Raw genomic sequence first — 22,985 nt, forward strand, 5'->3', positions numbered from 1 at the left:
GGCCATTCCCGACATTCCCAATGTCTAAAACCCGTCCCCAAACTACTAACAAACTAGGTTGTGATTTCTACTGAGCCAAACGCCGAGTTCCAAAATACCGGGCACCGGAAATGCAAAATATGAAAACTACTGAATAACATAACCATGCATTTCTGAATTCCATAAATAACAGTATAATAAATTATTTAAATAGCTATAAATAATTTCATAATTAATCATAATTAACTGATAATTTCCAAATTAACTAAGCGGGCTTTACATTTATGGTCGGTATAGATCTCACACTTCTCCCCATACAGGTAATGCCGCCAAATCTTCAGTGCAAAAACCACTGCGGCTAATTCTAAATCATGAGTCGGGTATCGCTGTTCATAATCCTTTAACTGACGGGAGGCATAAGCGATGACCCGATCGGCTTGCATCAATACACACCCCAAACCCTGTTTGGATGCGTCACAGTATACTACGAACTTCTCCTTGTCCGAAGGCAAAGCTAGCACTGGAGCAGTAATCAACCTTTGTTTCAGCTCCTGAAAACTAGCTTCACATTTATCTGACCAGATAAATCGCTGATTCTTCTTTGTAAGCTCGGTTAGGGGCATTGAAATTTTGGAGAACCCTTCCACGAACCTACGGTAGTACCCGGCTAAACCCAAGAAGCTTCTGATCTCTGTCACTGTCTTCGGTCTCGGCCAATCCCTGACGGATTCAATCTTCCCGGGATCCACCTTGATCCCATCCTTGCTCACAATGTGCCCTAGGAAGGACACCTGAGATAGCCAGAACTCACATTTCTTGAACTTGGCATAAAGCTTATGTTCTCGAAGCCGTTGCAGTACCATCTGAAGATGTAACTCATGCTCCTCTTCTGATTGAGAGTACACGAGGATGTCGTCGATAAACACAATCACACAGATATCGAGGAAATCCTTGAATACTCTATTCATCAGGTCCATGAATGCTGCAGGAGCATTGGTTAGTCCGAATGACATAACTAGAAACTCGTAATGTCCATACCTAGTGCGGAAGGCCGTCTTCGGAATGTCCTCCTCTCGGATTCTCAACTGATGATAACCCGAGCGGAGATCAATCTTAGAAAAGACCGTCTTCCCCTGAAGCTGATCGAACAAGTCATCGATCCTCAGTAATGGATATTTATTTTTCACCGTCAGCTTGTTCAACTCCCTGTAGTCGATGCACATCCTCATAGATCCATCCTTCTTCTTGACGAATAAAACTGGGGCTCCCCAGGGTGACACACTGGGCCGAATGAACCCTATGTCAAGCAACCCTTGGAGCTGAATCTTTAATTCCTTAAGTTCAGCTGGAGCCATCCTATACGGGGCTTTGGACACCGGTTCCACTCCTGGTGCCAAGTCTATCACGAAATCAATCTCCCGCTGAGGTGGTAACCCTGGAAGTTCTTCGGGAAAAACGTCCAAAAATTCCCGAACCACTCTGATGTCCTCTGGCCGAATGGTATCTGGCCGAGTGGTGTCCACCACCACGGCCAGAAACCCTAAGCAACCGCCGTGCAACAATTCCCTCGCTGACATAGCCGAGATCACCGGGATCCGAGATCCCTGAACTGAACCAACAAATACAAATGGTTCCTCACTTTCCGGTTGGAAGACCACCATCTTCCTTTTACAATCAATGCTCGCCGAATATTTAGATAGGAAATCCATTCCTAAAATAATATCGAATTCGACTAAACTCATCTCTATCAGATCAGCACTTAACTCTCTACCATCTATCCTGATCGGCATAGACCTAATCCACCTATTGGAGATAACCAATTCTCACCGGAGTAACAGGGTTCCAAACCCTGATTCATATCTATCATAGGGTCTACCCAATTTACTAAAGACTCTGGCCGCCACATAAGAATGTGTAGCCCCAGAATCAAACAGCACTGAATATAGCGAGTTGTTAATAAAAAGCTGACCTGTGACAACTGATGGGCTGGCATACGCATCGGCTGCGTGATAGCGAACACCACAGGCTGGAGTGGGTATCGCCGGAGCTCTCGGTGCCTGCGAGTCGGGCTGGGGACAGTCCCTCTTGAAGTGTCCGGGCATGCCACAATGAAAGCATCCCTGACCTTTGCACTCACCCCGATGGTGCCTCTTGCAGCTAGGGCACTCGGGATAGGAGAATCGGGTCTCAGTACCACCCGGACGACTCCTCGTGCAGTTCCCCAGAACCTCTTGTTCTGACTCGAGCCACCGGAAGCAGTGGGTGCTCTCTTCCTCTGATCAATGGCCGAACCACTACTCCCCCTGCTATAGCCTGATGCAGGAGGGGTAGGAGCCCCGCCACTAACCGAGATCTTGGCGGATTCGACATACACCCCACTGCGCCCTCAGCTCGCAGTGCCTTCTCCACCATCTGAGCATAGGTGGTGCTGTCGTCAGTGGTGATCATCAAGTCATGCCTAATCCTGGCATTCAACCCGTCCAGATACTTCTCCTTCTTGCTGAAGTCGGTCGACACAATTCCCGAGGCTAACCTCGCCAGCCGATCAACCGAGTAGTATACTCAGTGACGCTCATGTTCTCACGCTGGGTCAGGTGAGCGAACTCTTTCCTCTTGGCGCTTCTGACCGCCTCGTTGTAGTACTTTGCATTAAAGAGTTCCTGGAACCTTTCCCAGGTCATGGTGGTGACGTCATGGATCTGAGACACCATGTCCCACCAGACCAGCGCGTCCTCCTGGAACTGGAATGTGGCGCATACCACTCTATCGTTACCGGTGACACCCATGAAATTCAGAATTTTGGTGATCACCGTCAGCCATTGCTCGGCTTTCATTACGTCCGGACCTCCCAGGAAAACCGGAGGTGCTTGCTTCCGGAACCGCTCATACAGAGGTTCCAATCTATGGGCCGCCACCACTATCTCGGCACAGGCGGCGAGGGCGGGTGCCACTTTGGAACTATGGGCACCGGGCTGCAGGAGCACCCTGCTGTCTCAACCTCTGAATCTCGAGGTCTTGTTCTTTGATCCGGGCTTGCATTTCCGCAAACTGCAACTCCCGGTCCCGAGCTCCCGATCGGCTGGGGGAGCACAGGCGCCCGTGGTGGGTTCTCATCACCCCGACCACGAGCCCTGCCTCGGGGACCTCTACCTCGGCCCCTAGCAGGTGGGGGAAACTGAGCTCCCTGTCCTTGGTTCGACCCTACAGAGTTGCCCTGACTCCTGGTAGTCCGCCTGGCATCCATCTAGTTAGAACCGCCTGCGAAACCAAGAGTTGGCATATCAGGTCGTATTCAAGGAGAGCTTACTAATGCCGCTTAATTTGGAAATTAAAAACGAAACATGCGCCTATTCTACTATCAGGCTACTAACATGCTTCCTAACAGGCTTTTCTTTTTCATAACTGAATAAAATAAACTACTAAAGCAATAAAGGCTTACTGAACCGTGAAACGAGCTAACTGCTGATGATGATTGTACATGTCGTGACGATCTTCGGAAGACAACCTAGCGGCTCTGATACCAAATTGTAACACCCTAACTAACTTAGGCGTATTACGTGATTTTCAAACATACTGTGCAGCTCGTTGCTAATCAACGAGGTTTATGGAAAAACGTGATTAATTAAAATTTTGCTTTTTAATTAAACTTATAAAACAATATTACAAAAGACTCGGGATCCCGATTATAAAATTATTTACAAAAAGTTTTAACTGTTTAACTGTTACATAAAATAAAGGTCGTCTAACGACCAGTTACAAAAATCAGGCTTGCTGTCCCGAGGATCGTACGCTCCAGGCCTAACCGCCCCGACATGTACAATCTCATAAGCTCGCTCACGGTCCATCAGCTATAGCCTTGCCTTTACCTACACATAAACATAAACTGTGAGTCGACAGACTCAGTAAGAAAAGAATAATAATACTCATACATAATTCTAACTGCCGTGTCCAACACGATACTGAGTCCCGCTACTGCCATGTCCAACATGGTACTGAGCCACTACTGCCATGTCCAACATGGTACTGAGTTTTGAACGTTCACAGGGACGGTACTATTGACAAGTATCCTCCTGATCGGTCAAACCGGTCATACTTCGGCTGCTGGTCATACTCCAGCCTGTACGGACGGGATAGGTCAATAGCATGGAACCACCAACCAAATGTCAGCCTGATCGGTCGAACCGGTCATACTCCGGCTGCTGGTCATACTCCAGCCTGTACCGACGTGACAGGGTTGGATGGTTCGAAGCCAATATACATAACTAATGTAATTTAATAGGGTTCCTACATGCACGCTAAACATGTAATCTACATATGCATACTATTATACTAATCTTACCTGGATTCCGAATTCAGGTGTGCCGGTCAACCTGACTGGAACTTTAGCTGAGTGGCAGATTACTGGCTTCTAAACCAAAAAAATCACAACGCTATAAGTGACACGCTAAATCACTTCCCGGGGACTTAAACTAGGAACTAAAAGTTTCCCTATCGATAAAAAGCATGGAAATACCCCTTAAAACATAAAAACGAGGAAAACTAGGGTTTCTGAAAATTCCCCAACCGGTAGACCGGTTGCCCAACCGGAATTCCGGTTCTGGGAAATTCAGGACCCCCATCCGGAATTCCGGTTCCTCGCAGGCAGCAACATCAAATTTTCATAACTTGCTCAAATCAACCCCAAATCACTTCAAACTTTCCAGACCTGTTCTATACCTTCCCTAGAACATATCCAAGGCATCAAAACAACCCAGAAACCTCAAACACGAAAAATGACATTGGAGCTCAAGCTTTGAGTTCTAAACTCAAACTTGAGCAAAACCACCTAATCATGCATTCCACTAGCTTAATTCTACTTAATCAAGCTTATCTAAGCCTCTGAAAACAATTAACAACAACAACAATAACTCAGAAACAGATTCACAACATTTTCTTCCAAAAATCACATTTTTGCATAGAAAACTCAAAGCTTTAAACAACCTAACTAACATGCTTCAAACAGTTCATTTAACTTCAATTAGACATGCTTTATACCACAGAAAACATCCACAACATACAGCAGCAACAACAATTAAAAACATCATGCATGCATCACCATTTTCATCATTTTTTTCAAGAATTTAAAGAAGGAAGAACAAGGGCTAACCTAGCTTGCAATGGCCCTTAAGATGAGATGAATCAACAAGCAAAAATCAGTGAAGAAAGCCAGCTTCTTGCTGCTCAAATGCTTGGCCGAAATAGAGAGGAAAGAAAAAGAGAGTGTTTTTGAAAGCTTTTCCTCAATTTTTTTCTAAGTGTTAAGTTTTGAAAAATAAACTAAAGCCACATATCATAACCATTTATTCAGCCAAATAATACTAAAAATAAACATTTAATTTTCAAATAAAAAGTCACTAAAAGACAAAACACTAATGGGGCAAAAAGACCATTTTGCCCCTCCACCATAAAATCACATAAATCATACTAAAGGGGTATTTTTCGGAAATTCTAAATTCTCGGCCATTCCCGACATTCCCAATGTCTAAAACCCGTCCCAAACTAATAACATGCTAAGTTGTGATTTCTACTGAGCCAACGCCGAGTTCCAAAATACCGGGCACCGGAAATGCAAAATATGAAAACTTCTAAATAACATAACCATGCATTTCTGAATTCCATAAATAACAGTAATAAATTATTTAAATAGCTATAAATAATTTCATAATTAATCATAATTAACTGATAATTTCCAAATTAACTAAGCGGACTTTACAGTAACCCTGGAAGTTCTTCGGGAAAAACATCTAGAAATTGTCGAACCACCTTGATGTCCTCTGGCCGAATGGTATCTGGCCGAGTGGTGTCCAACACCACGGCCAAAAACCCTAAACAACCTCCATGCAGTAATTCCTTAGCTGACATGACCAAAATCACTGGGATCCGAGATCCCCGAACCGAACCAACAAACACAAAAGGTTCTTCACTTTCCAGTTGGAAGATCACCATCTTCCTCTTGCAATCAATACTAGCGGAGTATTTAGATAGGAAATCCATTCCTAGAATAACATCGAAATCTACTAGGCTCATGTCTATCAACTCAGCAGTTAACTCTCTACCATCTATTCTGATCGGCATAGACCTAATCCACCTTTTGGAGATAACTAACTCTCCGCCAGGTAATAGGGTTCCAAACCCTGATTCATAACTATCAAACGGTCTACCCAACTTACTAAAGATTCTGGCTACCACATAGGAATGTGTGGCCGCAGAATCAAACAACACTGAATAAATGAATTATTAATAGAGAGCTGACCTGTTACAACTGAGGGGCTGACATCTGCATCATCCTACGTAATGGCGAACACTCGAGCTGGAGTGGGTCTCGCCGGAGCCCTAGGTGCCTCTGATCTGAGCTGGGGACAATCCCTCTTGTAGTGCCCGGGCATGCCACACTGAAAGCATCCCTGACCTCGGCACTCACCCTGATGGTGCCTTTTGCAACTGGGGCACTCAGGATAAGAAAACTGGGTCTCTGCACCACCCTGACTGCTACCTCTACTCTGGTTCCCTCGGAACCTCTTGTTCTGACTCAAGCCACCGGATGCAGTGGATGTTCTCCTCTTTTGGTCCATGGCCGAACCACTACCTCCCCTGCTAAAACCTGATGCAGGAGGGGTAGGAGCCCCGACACTCGCTGGAGTACTAGCTGACTCCGACATACATCCAACTGCGCCCTCAGCTCGCAGTGCCTTCTCCACCATCTCAGCATAGGTGGTCTTGTCGTCGGTGGTGATCATCAGGTCATGTCGAATCTTCGCATTAAGTCCATCCAGATACTTTTCCTTCTTGCTGAAATCGGTTGGCACTATTCCCGAGGCCAACCTCGCCAACCGATCGAACTAGGTGGTATACTCTGTCACGCTCATGTTTTCCCGCTGGGTCAGATGGGTGAACTCTTTCCTTTTGGCACTTCTAACTTCCTCGTTATAATACTTGGCGTTGAAGAGCTCCTGGAACCTTTCCCAGGTCATGGTGGTGACATCATGAATCTGAGACACCATGTCCCACCAAACTAGAGCGTCTTCTTGGAACTGGAAGGTGGCACACACCACCCTGTCATTTCCGGTGACACCCATAAAATTCAGTATCTTGGTTATCACCGTTAGCCATTGCTCGACTTTCATGACATCTGGACCTCCCAGAAAAACCGGAGGTGCTTGCTTCTGGAACCTTTCATACAAGGGTTCCATTCTGTTTGCCGTTACCACTATCTCGGCCTGAGCAGCAGGGGCGGGTGCCACAGGAACTTCTGGCACAGGCACTGCAGGAGCACCCTGCTGCCTCAATCTCTGTATCTCAAGATCTTGTTCCTCTATCCTGGCTTGCATTTTAGCAAACCTAGTATCCCAATTCTGGGCTTCTTGCTCGGCTTGGGCAGCCTGTGGCGGGTTATCATTACCCCGACCACGAGCCCTGCCCCTGGGACCTCTACCACAGCCCCTAGCATGCGGGGGAAACTGGGCTCCCTGGCCCTGATTTGACCCTACTGAGTTGCCCTGGCTTCTGGTATTCCACCTGGCGTCCATCTAGTCTGAACAGCCTGCGAAACCAAGAGTTGGCACATCAGGTCATGATCAAGGAGAGCTTACTAATGCCGCTTAATTTGGAAATTAAAAACAAAACATGCGCCTATTCTACTATCAGGCTACTAACATGCTCCCTATCAGGCTTTTCTTATTTCATATTAAATAATAAACTACTAAAGCAATAAAAGCTTACTGAACCGTAGAACGAGCTAACTGCTGATTATGATTGTACATGTCGTGACGATCTTCGGAAGATAACCTGGCGGCTTTGATACCAAATTGGAACACCCAAACTAGCATAGGCGTATTACGTGATTTTTAAACATACTGTGCAGCTCGTTGCTAATCAACGAGGTTTATGGAAATCGTGATTAATTAAAATTTTTGCTTTTAAATTAAACTTATAAAATATTTATACAAAAATACTCGGGATCACGATTACAAAACAATTTACAAAAGTTTACTGACTAATCAAAATACTTGTCGCCTAGCGACTAATTACAAAGTAGCACTGCTGTCCCGAGGATCGTACGCTCCAGGCCTAACCGCCCCGACATGTACAATCTTCACCGGCTCGCTCTCACGGTCCTTCAGCTTCAGCCTTGCCCTTACCTACACATAAACATAGCACTGTGAGTCGACAGACTCAGTATGAAAAGCATAATCAAATATCATACATAAATCCCGGGTTATGATCAGACGCCCATACCCCTGACCATAACCCTAACTGCCGTGTCCCACACGATACTGAGTCCTGAACGTTCATAAGATGGTACTATTGACAAGTAACAGCCTATACTCGGTACACTGGTCATACTCCAGCTTCTAGTCATACTCTAGCCTGTACCGATGTGTTACAATATCAGCATATACTCGGCACACTGGTCATACTCCAGCTGCTAGTCATACTCTAGCTTGTGCCGATGTGATACGTCAAATAGTACAGAACCACCAACCCTAGTATCAGCCTATACTCGGTACACTGGTCATACTCCAGCTGATAGTCCTACTCTAGCCTGTACCGATGTGATACAGTGTCAGCCTATACTCGGTACACTGGTCATACTCTAGCTGCTAGTCATACTCTAGCCTGTACCGATGTGACACAGTCGGATGGTTCGAAGCCAACATACATATCTAATGTAATCTAACAGGCTTCCTACATGCACGCTAAACATGTAATATATATGCATACTATTATACTAATCTTACCTCAATTCCGAATTCAGATGTGCCGGTCAACCTGACTGGAACGAACTGTGCGGAGGTTTACAGGCTCCAAAACCATAACAATCACAACACTAATAAGTGATACACTAAATCTCTTCCCCGTGACTTAAACTAGAAACTAAAAGTTTCCCTATCGATAAAAAGCATGGCAATACCCCAAATAACATAAAAACAAGAAAATCTAGGGTCCCTGAAAATTTCCCAACCGGCAGGCCGGTTGCACAACCAGAATTCTGGTTCTGGAAATTCCTGAACCCCATCCGGAATTCCGGATGCACAACCGGAATTCCAGTTCCTCGCAGGAAACCTTCAAAAATTCATAATTCATTCAATTCAAACCCAACTTAAACCAAACCTTCCAGACCTGTTCTAAATACCCCAAAGAACAATACTAAAGCATCAAAACAGTCCAGAACACACAGATACCAAAAATTCCATTAAAGCTCCAAGCTTTGAGTTCAAAACTCAAACTTGGTTAAACAACCCTATCATGCATCAAACCTTGAATAAAATTACATATTCATGCATATAAAAACTGCAGAAACTGAACTCAAACACAATCAAACTTTACAACAGCTATTTTCACATTTTCACTTTAAAAACCATAGTTTTGAGTATAAAAATTCTAAGCTTGAATCAAGGCAACTAACATGCATCAAACTAGCTCTAATCTACTCAAATAATCATGCTTAAACCTCTGCAAACAACAACAAAATCACAGCAACAACAACAACCTAAACTAAGCATGCAAACCATAAAATTCTTCCAAAATTTCCAAGAAACAAGAAAAGAAGCTAGAGCAAGGTTTACCTCCACTAGAATTACTTTGATCTTGCTGAAAATCACTTGAATCAAGCAAGAAAACCCAGCCCTAGCAGCTCCCAAGCTTGGCCGAAAAGAGAGAGAGAGAGAGAGAGAGAGAGAGAGAGAGAGAGAGAGAGAGAGAGAGAGAGAGAGAGAGAGAGAGAGAGAGAGAGAGAGAGAGAGAGAGAGAGAGAGAGAGAGAGAGAGAGAGAGAGAGAGAGAGAGAGAGAGAGAGAGAGAGAGAGAGAAAGATAGAGAGAGAAATAGAGAGAGAAAGAGAGAGAGAGACAGAGAGAGAGAGAGAGAGAAAGAGAGAGAGAGAGAGAGAGAGAGAGAGAGAGAGAGAGAGAGAGCTTTTGAAATTTCTAATTTTGTAAGTTTTTGAAATCTTTGAATAATGAGAGTGAAATGCAATTACAACCTTTACTTTAGCCAACAAATAACATCAATTAACATTTAATTTCAAATTTCTAAGTTCACTAAAGGACAAAACATAAATGGGGCAAAAATGACCAGTTTGTCCCTTCACACTAAAATAGCATAAAGAGCACTAAAAGGGTATTTTTGGGAAATTCTAAATTCTCGGCCAATCCCGACATTCCCAATGTCTAATAAACCGTCCCACAGTACTAACATACTAAGTTGTGATTTTACTGAGCCAAACACCGAGTTCCATGTTACCGGGCATCGGAAATGCAAAATTATGAAAATCACTAAATGATATAAAATGCATTTCAGAATTCCATAATAACAACATAATAATTATTTAAATAGCTATAAATAATTTTCCATAATTAAACATGATTAACTGCTAATTTCCAAATTAAACTAAGCGGTCTTTACAGTATAAGACTTGCAAGAATATGAAATAACGGTGGAAGCTCATAAGATAGAATAGCCTTGACTCTCGCCTAAACGGGACAACGCGGATTCACATCTTGATCTAATAAAAGGTTGCTAGAATGTTGATCATTTTAGATGAGCTGACAACTCTATTCAATGAATGGTAGCTTTTACTCTCGCCTAAACGGGACACTGATATCAGTTTGTTGAAAACCTTGGAAATTATTTAGGATTGTATGTTTTAGTATTTTTCACTTGTCATTCCTACTTGCTATATGCTTCATAATTTCTGAATTGTGTATGAATTTGTATTGAACCATGTTATTTTTTATTATTAAATTGTAGTTTAATTTCGAATCTTCATTGTTGGTTTAACTTGATTTGTTTTTTCTAATGAGATAAATCCCTAATGGATTTTCACCATTAGACTAACATAATAGTGTTAGATCTCGAAAGATAAATATTGTATATGCAACATCTAGCTGTTCATCAATTGATGACACCTTAGACTAGTATTGTGACAGTCAGTAGTCCCGTGATCCGTATGGGGAAACACCGGGTAAGCTGTGCAATCCCACACCGCTTGGGGAAGGTCAAGTGGGATGATTCTGAGACTGTGTAGGTATGGGACTACACAGTTGAAGAGGGCTTAAATGGATTGATTGGTACTACCTATATCAACAAGGTGCATCTTGTTTTTTGGTAGCCCATCACGAAAGAACTCCACAGTTAAGCGTGCTTGGCTTGGAGAAATTTAAGGATGGGTGACCTCCTGGGAAGTTTTCCCAGGAAGCGTGTGAGTGAGGACAAAGCATGCTGGAAGCACTCGTGTTGGTCTGTAGGGTCAGTCATCAATCCATGAAGCAGCCGGAGTGGCGTACTCGTGTATAAGAGCCATTCATTCCGTGGGTGTAAGGACCCAATGGAGGCTTGAAGCGGGGACGTTACAAATGGTATCAGAGCCTTGACCCAGCTGGAAGTGTGGTCGACGAGGACGTCGGACCCCGTAAGGGGGTGATTGTGACAGTCAGTAGTCCCGTGATCCGTAAGGGGAAACACCGGGTAAGCTGTGCAATCCCACACCGCCTGGGGAAGGTCAAGTGGGATGATTCTGAGACTGTGTAGGTATGGGACTACACAGTTGAAGAGGGCTTAAATGGATTGATTGGTACTACCTATATCAACAAGGTGCATCTTGTTTTTCGGTAGCCCATCACGAAAGAACTCCACAGTTAAGCGTGCTTGGCTTGGAGCAATTTAAGGATGGGTGACCTCCTGGGAAGTTTTCCCAAGAAGCGTGTGAGTGAGGACAAAGCATGCTGGAAACACTCGTGTTGGTCTGTAGGGTCAGTCATCTATCCATGAAGCAGCCGGAGTGGCGTACTCGTGTATAAGAGCCATTCATTCCGTGGGTGTAAGGACCCAATGGAGGCTTGAAGCGGGGACGTTACAAGTATTTTACAATGTGAAACAAGAAGATTATATAAATAAGATTACTTTGACTCTCGCTAATCGGAGCATCGTTGGATTCTTATTTAAAACAAAATTATCCTAATTCCTCTTAGCTTATTCATTTCGAATTAGCTTAATGACATATCATTGGATGAATGGTCTATAAATCATATAAAGTCTTATTTTCTCTTAAGAAATTAGATGACGCATATAATTATATTCCCGGAATTCTATCCCAAAATGATATATATCCTCAATCTTAGATATCTCCTACTTGTATAGGCAAATCATAGAGTTAGATTAGTAGTGGTGGTCCAAGAAAGAATGACTAATTATACAGTTACCCTTTCACAAGTGTTTCATAACCATTTTCTATCAATGGATTCAAACTGTATGAGTTTAGTATTCTGTGACCAAAATCCACTTGCACTATTCTAAGAACTCTTTGTTGTAACTAAAAGATACAACCACATTTTATAAATCTATGGCATTTGTATCTTGTTCATAGTGGTTTTGACAAGATCATTCTCTGCAAAGAGTTAATATGCCTATATCCAGTGAAATTAAGTTCATCTCATTCGCAGATGGATGTACATTCAGGGGTGGATATGAGTTTTCGTTGTATTCTTAAAACGATCACTCTAGATTTTACCTTACGCAAAAGAAATTTGAAATGTTTGAAAAATTTCATGAATTTCTAGCAATAGTAAGTGGTTAAAGATCTTGCGAACTGATAGGGGTGGAGAAAAAGTTAGTAGATATGCAGTTCAAAGATCATTAATTTGATTTTGAATTATATCCAAACTTACCTCCCCAGATATTCGAGTTGCATATTGATGATTAGTTACTAGTCGTTGCCTAAATCCTTCTATGGTAATAAAATTTCAGAATGATGCAATGGTTGTGTACTTAATGTAAATCCTTACTAGATTCATGGATGACCTAATCGAAATCTTAAGAAAAGCTAGAACTGCTAACCCTGGTTTGCATGTTTGTTAGCTATTCTAAGTAATTAGGGGTGGACCATCCCATAGTCATTAGATAAGAAAGTGTTTGTTTAAACAAATACTACTTTTCTAAGAAAATGACTAAGTCTGAAAATAAAGTAGCAAATAAAGGAGATAATTTTTTTCTTGATTCCATAAGTGTTCTATCATCTTATTCGTTACAAGATGATCCCACTGCCTCTATTGTCTTAACACAACTGAAGAGGTTAATACCATTTAGTTTTCTTAGACATAATTCACGGTACCTTGTTGTAGTGGGAGAGTTTCAAGGAACTTTACCTTCTTATGACTTGGAAGATACTAGTGATTAAAATCCATTGTGAGTTTAAACAAGTAATGGATTGTCAAGATAAGAAACTAAGAAGAAAGCCAAGAGAACTATGGTTTGATCCATTCACATGGAGTAACCTAAAGTTTTCTATTACAAGGACATGAAAGGAAATTTTCGTTAATAAGTCTATTCCATGGACTTAACAAAACTTCTTGTTCCTAGTATTATAGGTTTGAGTTTATCAAAACCTATGGCTTGTGGTATACCTGGTAATTACTTACTCTAATGGAAGCAGTAAGATGCTGAAGCATTTTCTTTCCAATGGAAATCTATAGAAGCTTCACAACTTCTTAGATATAGATTTTGTTTATCTAAGGAAAAGTCTCAACTATTCCAGAGAAGATAAAGCCATGGAAGAATTTCTTAAATCAACAGTGAGAGGTCTTAGATATGCTTCTGTATGCCTTAGACCAGACACCTGCTGTTGAGTGGGAGTAATGAGTAGGTATCAGATTAATCCAGGAGAAGAACATTGGAACACAATCAAGTAAATCTTAAGATTAAGAAGATGAACTATATGTTAGTCAATAAGGGTGTTTTTGAAACTCTTAGACTACACCACATCAGATTTCGAGACTTGCCTGTGTGCTAGAAAGTCTGCTGATGAGATGGTGATTACTTTGGGGGTGGAGTAGTGATTTTGGAGAATTGTAAAAACCTATCTGAAATCTCTTGGTCTACCAGAAAGAAACTGAATGTTAAAGTTGCAGGAAAGATACTTATTCAGTCTAAGGAAAGTTCTATACATTTGTGGCACTGTTCCAACTTGCCTTAACTACTAGGGTTACTTCCTGAATAACTAAGAAGTAGTTGCCCCAAAGTATAGAATCCAGTATCCCAAGAGAGTAGATATATAGAGAGGAATTTCACATTATCAAGGATTTTGTGATTAAGGAAGAGTAATGGTGGAGAAGAGGTTGTGTTTAATTCAACCTGTTACATCCTATTACGAGGAGTATACTACTATTACACTTGATTTGTGTATCAAGGCGTTAATGATTATTTGAAATGCACTTTTTGTTTTATATTAGTGCAAGTGGGAGTTTGTTGGGTTTTATGCCCTAAATAAAACTCATTTCATAAAATCAGATTTACTTATTAATAAAGATCAGAAATAATATTTTATGTTGCATGGTTCATGTAACACCCTAACTAGCATAGGCGTATTACGTGATTTTAAACATACTGTGCCGCTCGTTGCTAATCAACGAGGTTTATGGAAAAAACGTGATTAATTAAAATTTTTGCTTTTTAATTAAACTTGTAAAATATTTATACAAAATACTCGGGATCCCGATTACAAAACTATTTACAAAAGTTTACTGTCTATACAAAATATTTATCGACTAGCGACTAGTTACAAAAATAGCCTCGCTGTCCCGATTATCTTACGCTCCAGGCCTAACCGCCCCGACATGTACAATCTTCATAGGCTCGTTCACGGTCCATCAGCCCTAGCCTTGCCTTTACCTACACATAAACATAGCACTGTGAGTCGACAGACTCAGTAAGAAAAGCATAATAATACTCATACATAAATCCCGGTCATGATCAGACGCCCATACCCCTGACCATAACCCTAACTGCCGTGTCCAACACGATACTGAGTCCCCCTAACTGCCGTGTCCAACACGGTACTGAGTTCTGAACGTTCATAGGGACGGTACTATTGACAAGTAACAGCCTAATCGGTCGAACCGGTCATACTCCGGCTGCTGGTCATACTCCAGCCTGTACCGACGTGTTACAGTGTCAGCCTAATCGGTCGAACTGGTCATACTCCAGCTGCTGGTCATACTCCGGCTGTCTGGACGTGATACGTCAAATAGTACGGAACCACCAACCTAAGTATCAGCCTAATCGGTCGAACCGGTCATACTCCGGCTGCTGGTCATACTCCAGCCTGTACCGACGTGATACAGTGTCAGCCTAATCGGTCGAACTGGTCATACTCCAGCTGCTGGTCATACTCCAGCCTGTACCGACGTGACACAGTCGGATGGTTCGAAGCCAACATACATATCTAATGTAATCTAACAAGCTTCCTACATGCACGCTAAACATGCAATCTTCATATGCATACTGTTATACTAATCTTACCTGGATTCCGAATTCAGGTGTGCCGGTCAACCTGACTGGAACTATCTGCGCGACGGATTACAGGCTCCTAAACCATAAAAATCACAACACTATAAGTGATACGCTAAATCACTTCCCGGGGACTTAAACTAGGAACTAAAAGTTTCCCTATCGATAAAAAGCATGGCAATACCCCAAATAACATAAAATCGAGGAAAACTAGGGAATTTCCCCAACCGGTAGACCGGTTGCCCAACCGGAATTCCGGTTCTGGGAATTTTCAAAACCCATCCGGAATTCCGGATGCACAGCCGGAATTCCGGTTCCACGCAGGCAGAGATTCAAAATTTCATAACTCAACCAAATCACACCCAAACAACCTCAAACCTTCCAGACCTGTTCTATACATCCTATAGAACAATTCTAAAGCATCAACACAGCCCAGAAAGCACAGAAATGAAAATCACCATGTGAGCTCCAAGCTTTGAGTTCAAACTCAAACTTGGCTAAAGCTCACTTACAAGCCTCAAAACTAGCTTAGAACTACATAAACAAGCATAAAAACACTGCAGAAAACTAACCCTAATTCATGCAAACACTACAACCACCAAAACCTCAACTTTCACTTTGAAAACCATAGCTTTTTAACAAGAAAACTAACCAACAAAAGCAAGAACAACTAGCATGTATTTCAACCTAACTAAACATATTTAAATCAACATTTTAGACATAGAAACAACACCAACAACTAGCAGCAACAACATCATCAAAATCATCCATGCATTACTCATCTTTTTCATCAAAATTTCAAGAAAACAAAGGAAGAAAAACTAGACAAGAAATACCTCTTCAAGGATCACACTAGACTTGCTGAAAATCACCAAAATCACAAGATAAAATCCACTTTTTTGCTGCCTCAAATGGCCGAAAATGAGAGAGGAAAAGAGAGAGTTTTCCTTTTGAATTTTTTTTTCTAATTTTACTAAGTTTGGAAAAATGAGAGAAATTCCACATAACCCTTTACTTCAGCCATTAAAAGTATTAAATAAACATGTATTTTCCAATTTATTAAGCCACAAAAAGACAAACTAACAATGGGGCAAAATGACCATTTTGCCCCTTCACACTAAAATCACATAAATAACACTAAAGGGGTATTTTTGGGAAATTCTAAATTCTCGGCCATTCCCGACATTCCCAATGTCTAATAAACCGTCCCAATCTACTAACCTACTAAGTTGTGATTTTACTGAGCCAAACACCGAGTTCCATGTTACCGGGCACCGGAAATGCAAAATTATGAAAATTACTAAATGACATAAAATGCATCTCAGAATTCAACAATAACAGTATAAATAATTATTTAAATAGCTATAAATAATTTCATAATTAAACATGATTAACTGCTAATTTCCAAATTAAACTAAGCGGTCTTTACAGTTCACATGATTTATTTCATGATTATATGTATATAATGTATGAATTCTTTTTAAGTCCAGAACATATGAGTTTGTTAAAGATTATAGTGTTGTCAGTACAGTGGAATATAATCTTTATTATATGTTCAAAAGTTTATTCCCTGATTTGTCAGAACACTGGATTTAGACTGACATGGTATAATCAGCGATATGTATTCTTACACCTTGGAAAAGTGTTATGTCCTTTCCAGGACATTGGCAAAGTTTACCAGTATCGGATGTATGGAGTATACATCGGAAGGGACCGATATTGAATTTTGATTAGATATATTAAAATTTACCGTAATATCTATTCAATTCAATATCACCTGTTGATCCTAGATCAAATGATCTTAATCCTGATACTGTTAGGTTCAATCTCAAGAGTGTTACTCGTGTTCTTTGATTTGTTAGTTAAGCCTTCTTTTGGGTCAGGGTGATACGAACATTTTGGGAACACGGTAGTGCAATTGAGTCGGAGCGCTAACATAAATATGAAATCTATAGCTTCTATTTCGCAAATAGAAGTAAAGGATGATTTCCTTCGAGCTTAACCAAACGAAGATAAATGGTGGAGATCTCATTTCACTTAGCTGAAAGATCATTTATATAGGGTTAAGTGTTTTAAGGATAAAATACATTGAAGGTGTAGCGGTAACAGTAGTGCCTTTTCAATGTAGATCATCTATATAGAGGATCATTGATCACATTGGGGTTATAACAATGGATAACTAATGACGTGTCTATATCATGGAACATATAGAGCGTTCTATATGACTGAGAGTGCAATTCCAAGTTCTAAGTGTGGATACAATGAGGAATTAATAAGTTAGGGAATTTACTTGGTAAATTCGGTTCGCCTTATTGGAAGCTCGGTTATATAGACCCATGGTCCCCATACTAGTTGAGACCATACTGCTTGTAAGACTCAGTTAATTGATTTTAATTAATCAATTATAATTCTAAAAGTTAGACTATGTCTACTTTATGAATTCTCACAGTTTAAGGATGAAATCGTAAAGAAAAGGATTTCTAGGTTTAATTATTAATTGAGAGACTTTTCATGTCTAATTAATAATTATTTTAAATGACAATATTATTTAATAATCTATTTTAGTTATTAAATAATTAGTTTTGGCATTTAAATGATTAGAATTAGAAAAATGGCATTTTTGGAGAAATAGAAATAAAATTGAGGAAACTGCAAAATCCAAGTGAGGCCCATTTCCCTCTATGGCCGGCCACTCTCTTTGCTTGTTTTCCAATTATTATTTTCAATATTAATTGCCATGTAATTGCTAATCAAAGCCTAGCAAAAATAGGAAAGTGGTGGATCACACTAAATAAGGCAGTTAATCAATTACACAGTAAAAGAGGAAACTATTTTATTTGGAAAGTTGTGCTCTCCCTTTTCCCTATATAAAGCAACCCTTGTTCTCTTCTCTTGTATGCTTATGTAAGCTTAAGACCACGAAATTAAGAGAGAAAATTTCGAAATCCTTGTGAGATGAGTAGTGCCCACACACATCAAGTGGTATCTCAATCATAGTATGTAAGACTATGGAAATTCTGCATCAAAGAAGGAGAAAAGAAGAGCCAGGTTCAGATCTTGGTGATGCTCTGCTACAGAAAGGAATTAAGGGCTAGAGATCTGAACGGAGGGAGTCATAATATTCCGCTGCATCCACTGTAAGGTTTTCTAACTTTATATGTGTTTATTTTCATTGTTTTAGAATTCATATTAGGTTGTTAATCCAACATACTTGTTAGTAAATCTAGATCCTGGTAAAATAATTTCCAACATAGTCTAAACTAGAATGGGGACCATGGATCTATATGCTGAGCTTCCAATAAGTGAACCGAATTTACTAAGTAAATCCCTACTTATTAATTCCTCGTTGAATCCACTCTTAGAACTTAGAATTGCACTCTCAGACTTATATAGAGCATATTATATGTTCCACGATATAGATATGCTATCTCATTTAACCATTGTTATAATCTGATTAGTGCATGAAAATGCACTTTTGTAAGTAAAAATGTCTAATTAAATTACATTTTAATTATATATTTTCATGAAACTATTAGAAAGTATTTATTTGATATGAAAATATGTGATTTTAATTAATTTGTTTGATTTTGTAGGAAAATATGGTAAAATTGCAAAGAAATTAAAATGAAGTGGAGAAATGGAACCAAAGCCCAAGCCAAACAATAAGTGAAAGAGGAAATTTAATGTTGTATTTCATGTATCCAATTCCTCATTCTCTATCTAATCGCAACATGTGGCAAAGATTGATCAGAGAATTGATTGAAATTCAAAAGCTACATTCAACATTGATCTCCCTTTCTAAATTACAGTGACAAGTGGCAAAATCAAATGGATAGTATCAATTTGATTAGTACATTCCAGCAAATTATATTTCATTGAGCCATTTCCTATTATTAATTTATAAACATACAGATTTTCTCTTTAATTCTATTTACAACTTGATGTTACAATTGTTTCTCCAAAAACACTATATAAAGGAGACCTCTTGTACACATTTGGATATAATTTTTCATTGGCAAAAACTATAGTAAATTTTAGTTTTATTTTATCTATCTCTTCTCATATTTTCTTTTTAGATTATTGTGAGAATGACTAGCATTTTTGGCTAGTTTCCTAGATAAGGTAAAGGAAGATCTTATATGTGAGGTAATATTTACTTGTGTTTTGATTCACCAAGTGCTTAAAGTTTATACATTTGAGTAGTATATTTTTCTTCTATTTTTTTTTTATCTCTATATCAATATATTTATCTATTTAGTATTATATAGAAATAGTCATGCTTTTTCTATGTGAATATGATTAGGATAAATATATATTAATATTATAATTTTATGATTAATCTCTTATTGCATTATTACCAAACAAAAGGTATATTGTCATTCTTAGATTTTTCATAAGATTATTTTCTACAATCTTAATGTGAGAATTTTATATTACTCAAATACAGTTTTTTTATTATATGTTCTTCAAGTTTTATCTTCCGATTAAATTATTGGGAAGTGAATAATTTAATTGTGTTTTATGTGTGAATCAAAACCCAAATAAATGAGCCAAACATATAGGTGATTCTTGAAACCTTATCATTTTTGTTATTATAATTTTCTACCAATTTTATTTGCTTTAAATTTATTTTCAAAATTTTCTCAAAAACCACAAACGATTTATTTACTTTTTGCGCTTAAAGTTCTACTAATCACTTTTTGATAAGATATCTCTCTGTGGACACGACTGCCCATGCTACACTACAACAACCGCTTTGTGAAGACAAGTTTGGGCGTAATCAAATTTTGGCGCCGTTGCCGGGGAGATTGAAATCAAAACTTAGTAGACTTTTCAGCCAAGAGGTAAGTCATTCTATAATGTGTATATATAACACTTGTATTTTTTTTTTAATTATTAATTTTTCTCTTTGTGTCTAATAACTTAAAAAAAAATTGTCATATTTATTATACGCTTATATATTTATATACATATATTTTTTTTTTCTCTTTTCGTTCAATTATATATGTAGTATTAGTTTTATATAATATATATATATATTAGTCATTAATTTTTTTTTTTAATATTTTTCTTTTCTTTTCTACATTTATTGTGTTCAAATTATCATTCATTGTTAATTTTGTAATTATTTGTCATTTATTATTTTTTTTTCTTTAGCTTTAAATTTATAGATTTCAAATTATTAGGTTCAGTCCCTTAATTTGTGTAACCTTAGGTTTTAGATTAGCTTTAATTTAGGTTCCACCTCTTTATTATTAAAAAAAAAAAATCATAAAATTCTAAAATAAAATTATTCATAAAACTTAATAGTATTAGGAACAAAGTGTAATGCAACAAGTGGTAAAAACTGAGAGTATTCTGTTTAGAAAGATTGGCTTTTAAGGCTTGTGATAAAGTACCCTCTACACTTTCCTGGGAACCTTGGTTCTGTCTAGGAAAGTGTGGGACGAAGCGGTACCTTGGCAACTTTCCCAATCGGCATGGGAATATTTCTTGTGTATGCCCTTATCTTATTACATTTTCGGACTTATTACTATTTAAAAAAAACCAAGCTTGTTCCTTCAAAATAAGTAATTTATTTTACTTATTGGTTATTTGGTTAGAAATATTTGAATTGTGATTTTTCATACTCACTTAGTACCCCGGGGAGTCTGGTGAGGCATGTGAGATCATTTCAAATTGTCCAAATTTACCAAGGAACAAGTTTAACAAAAAAAAAATTAAAAAAAAAAATTAAGTGAATGAATCGTCATAGAGATGAACTAGGGAGATTTGTAAGGAGACCCAACACCCCTAGTGATAACTCTTTTGATAGATCAAGCATTGCCTCTCCCACCTCAACAATTGCTCATAATCCATTTGCCATGGCCCATCATGATGAAATTCACCAGAGAAGTCTAAATGACTATCTCCATCCTACTCGCACTCCTACCCCTTCTTGTATCCTCTTTCCACCTAATAAGCCCAATTTTGAATTCAAACCTGGCATGATTCAACTCTTGCCAAATTTCCATGGTTTAGAAAATGAAAATCCTTATGTGCATATTAGGGAATTTGAGGATGTGGTAGCCACTTTTTATAACCAAGCTAATATCGCGGATACTGTGCGATTAAAGTTTCTTCCCTTCTCTTTGAAGGATAAAGCTAAAAGCTGGTTATAATCTCTGAGACCAAGGTCTATTGGAACATGGGAAGAAATGACATCATGATTCTTTCACAAATACTTCCCTAACCACAAGACCAATGGTTTAAAAAGGCAAATTTCTACCTTTTCCCAAAAAGACAATGAAACTCTTTATCAAGTCTGGGAAAGGCTTAAAGAACTGTTAACTCTTTGTCCCCACCATGGTTATGAAAAATGGCACCTAGTTAGTTATTTCTATGAAGGCCTCACTAGTCGTGAACGCCAGTTTATAGAAATGATGTGCAATGGTGAATTCCTCCAAAAGGATCCTAAAGAAGCCTTTGAATATCTCAATGAGCTTGCAGAAAAATCTCATACTTGGACTGGTCCAAGTGCTACTGAAAGCACTAACAGAAATTGGCCAGCAGGAATTTACCAACTAAGAGAGGAGGACAGTCTCAAAGCCCAAGTTGAGTCCTTAACAAAGCAACTTGAGGCCTTTAAAAAAAAAAGTGGGCAAGGACTAAATATGGTTGCCAAAGCAGAAATACATGAGCCATGTTTTGTGTGTGGAGAATCGGATCATTTAGCTAAGGCTTGTTTAGCCTTTAGAGAAATGAAGGGGGTTTATGAAGAGCAATGTAATGCCTTAGGGACCTACAATAAGCCATTCTCTAATACGTACAACCCTGGTTGGAGAAACCACCCAAATTTCAGCTGGAAAGATCCCAACCAAGCACAATCTTCCGGAGGGCAATGGAGAAATGAGCACCAAAATCAACCATCAAAAGCTCAGTCTGCTCCTCAATACAATTCTCCACCTCAAAGGAGTTCTCTTGAGAACACCCTTCAATCATTCATGGAGGAGAAAACTAAAATAAATCGCCAAATGATGGAAGAAATCAAAGAAATGAAGAGTCAATTTTCAATGAAAATTGACTGGATCCTTGGCCATTTCTGAAAGAGGCAAACTTCCTTCTCAGCCTCAATTCAATGCACAAGGGCAACATATGGCTTAAACCTCAAGCTCTAACGATCAAATTGTTAAGGAGGCTAATGCCATCACAACTAGAAGTGGAAAAACTTTGGAAGATCAACCAATAGCAGCTACCACTTCAAAATCTCCACATGTTGTCCCTGAAAGTGTTCCATCCAATGCTTCTGCAAAAGTTCCATTTCCCCAGGCTTTGAGACCTGCTGGGAAAAATCTTGAAAATTGAGGAGAAATCCTTGAGCACTTGACACAAGTGAAGATTAATCTTCCTTTACTTCACGTCATCAAACAAGTGCCAGCCTATGCTAAAATCATCAAGGATCTTTGCACTGTAAAAAGGAAGCATCATGCCAAAAAGACTGCTTTCTTGACTGAGCAAGTTAGTGCGGTAATTGAACAAAAGACACCGCTGAAATACAAAGATCCTGGCTGTCCCACCATTTCTTGTCAAATCAGGACTCATGAATTTAGTCAAGCTTTGCTAGACTTAGGAGCGAGTGTTAATCTCATGCCTTATTCTGTCTACTCGCAACTTGGTCTTGGTGAAATCAAGCCTACTTCTGTTGTC

General features: G+C 39.3%; 1 non-coding gene across 1 annotated transcript; it reads right to left on the minus strand.

Moving 5' to 3' along the window:
• Nucleotides 1-21,543: 21,543 nt before the first annotated feature.
• On the minus strand, nt 21,544-21,651 carry LOC133035296 (small nucleolar RNA R71). The gene has a single exon (XR_009686571.1). It is a non-coding gene; the product is annotated as a small nucleolar RNA R71 (small nucleolar RNA).
• Between the last annotated feature and the right edge of the window lie 1,334 nt (nt 21,652-22,985).

The sequence above is a fragment of the Cannabis sativa genome, chromosome 2 (assembly GCF_029168945.1).
Source record: "Cannabis sativa cultivar Pink pepper isolate KNU-18-1 chromosome 2, ASM2916894v1, whole genome shotgun sequence".
In the NCBI taxonomy this organism is placed as follows: domain Eukaryota; kingdom Viridiplantae; phylum Streptophyta; class Magnoliopsida; order Rosales; family Cannabaceae; genus Cannabis; species Cannabis sativa.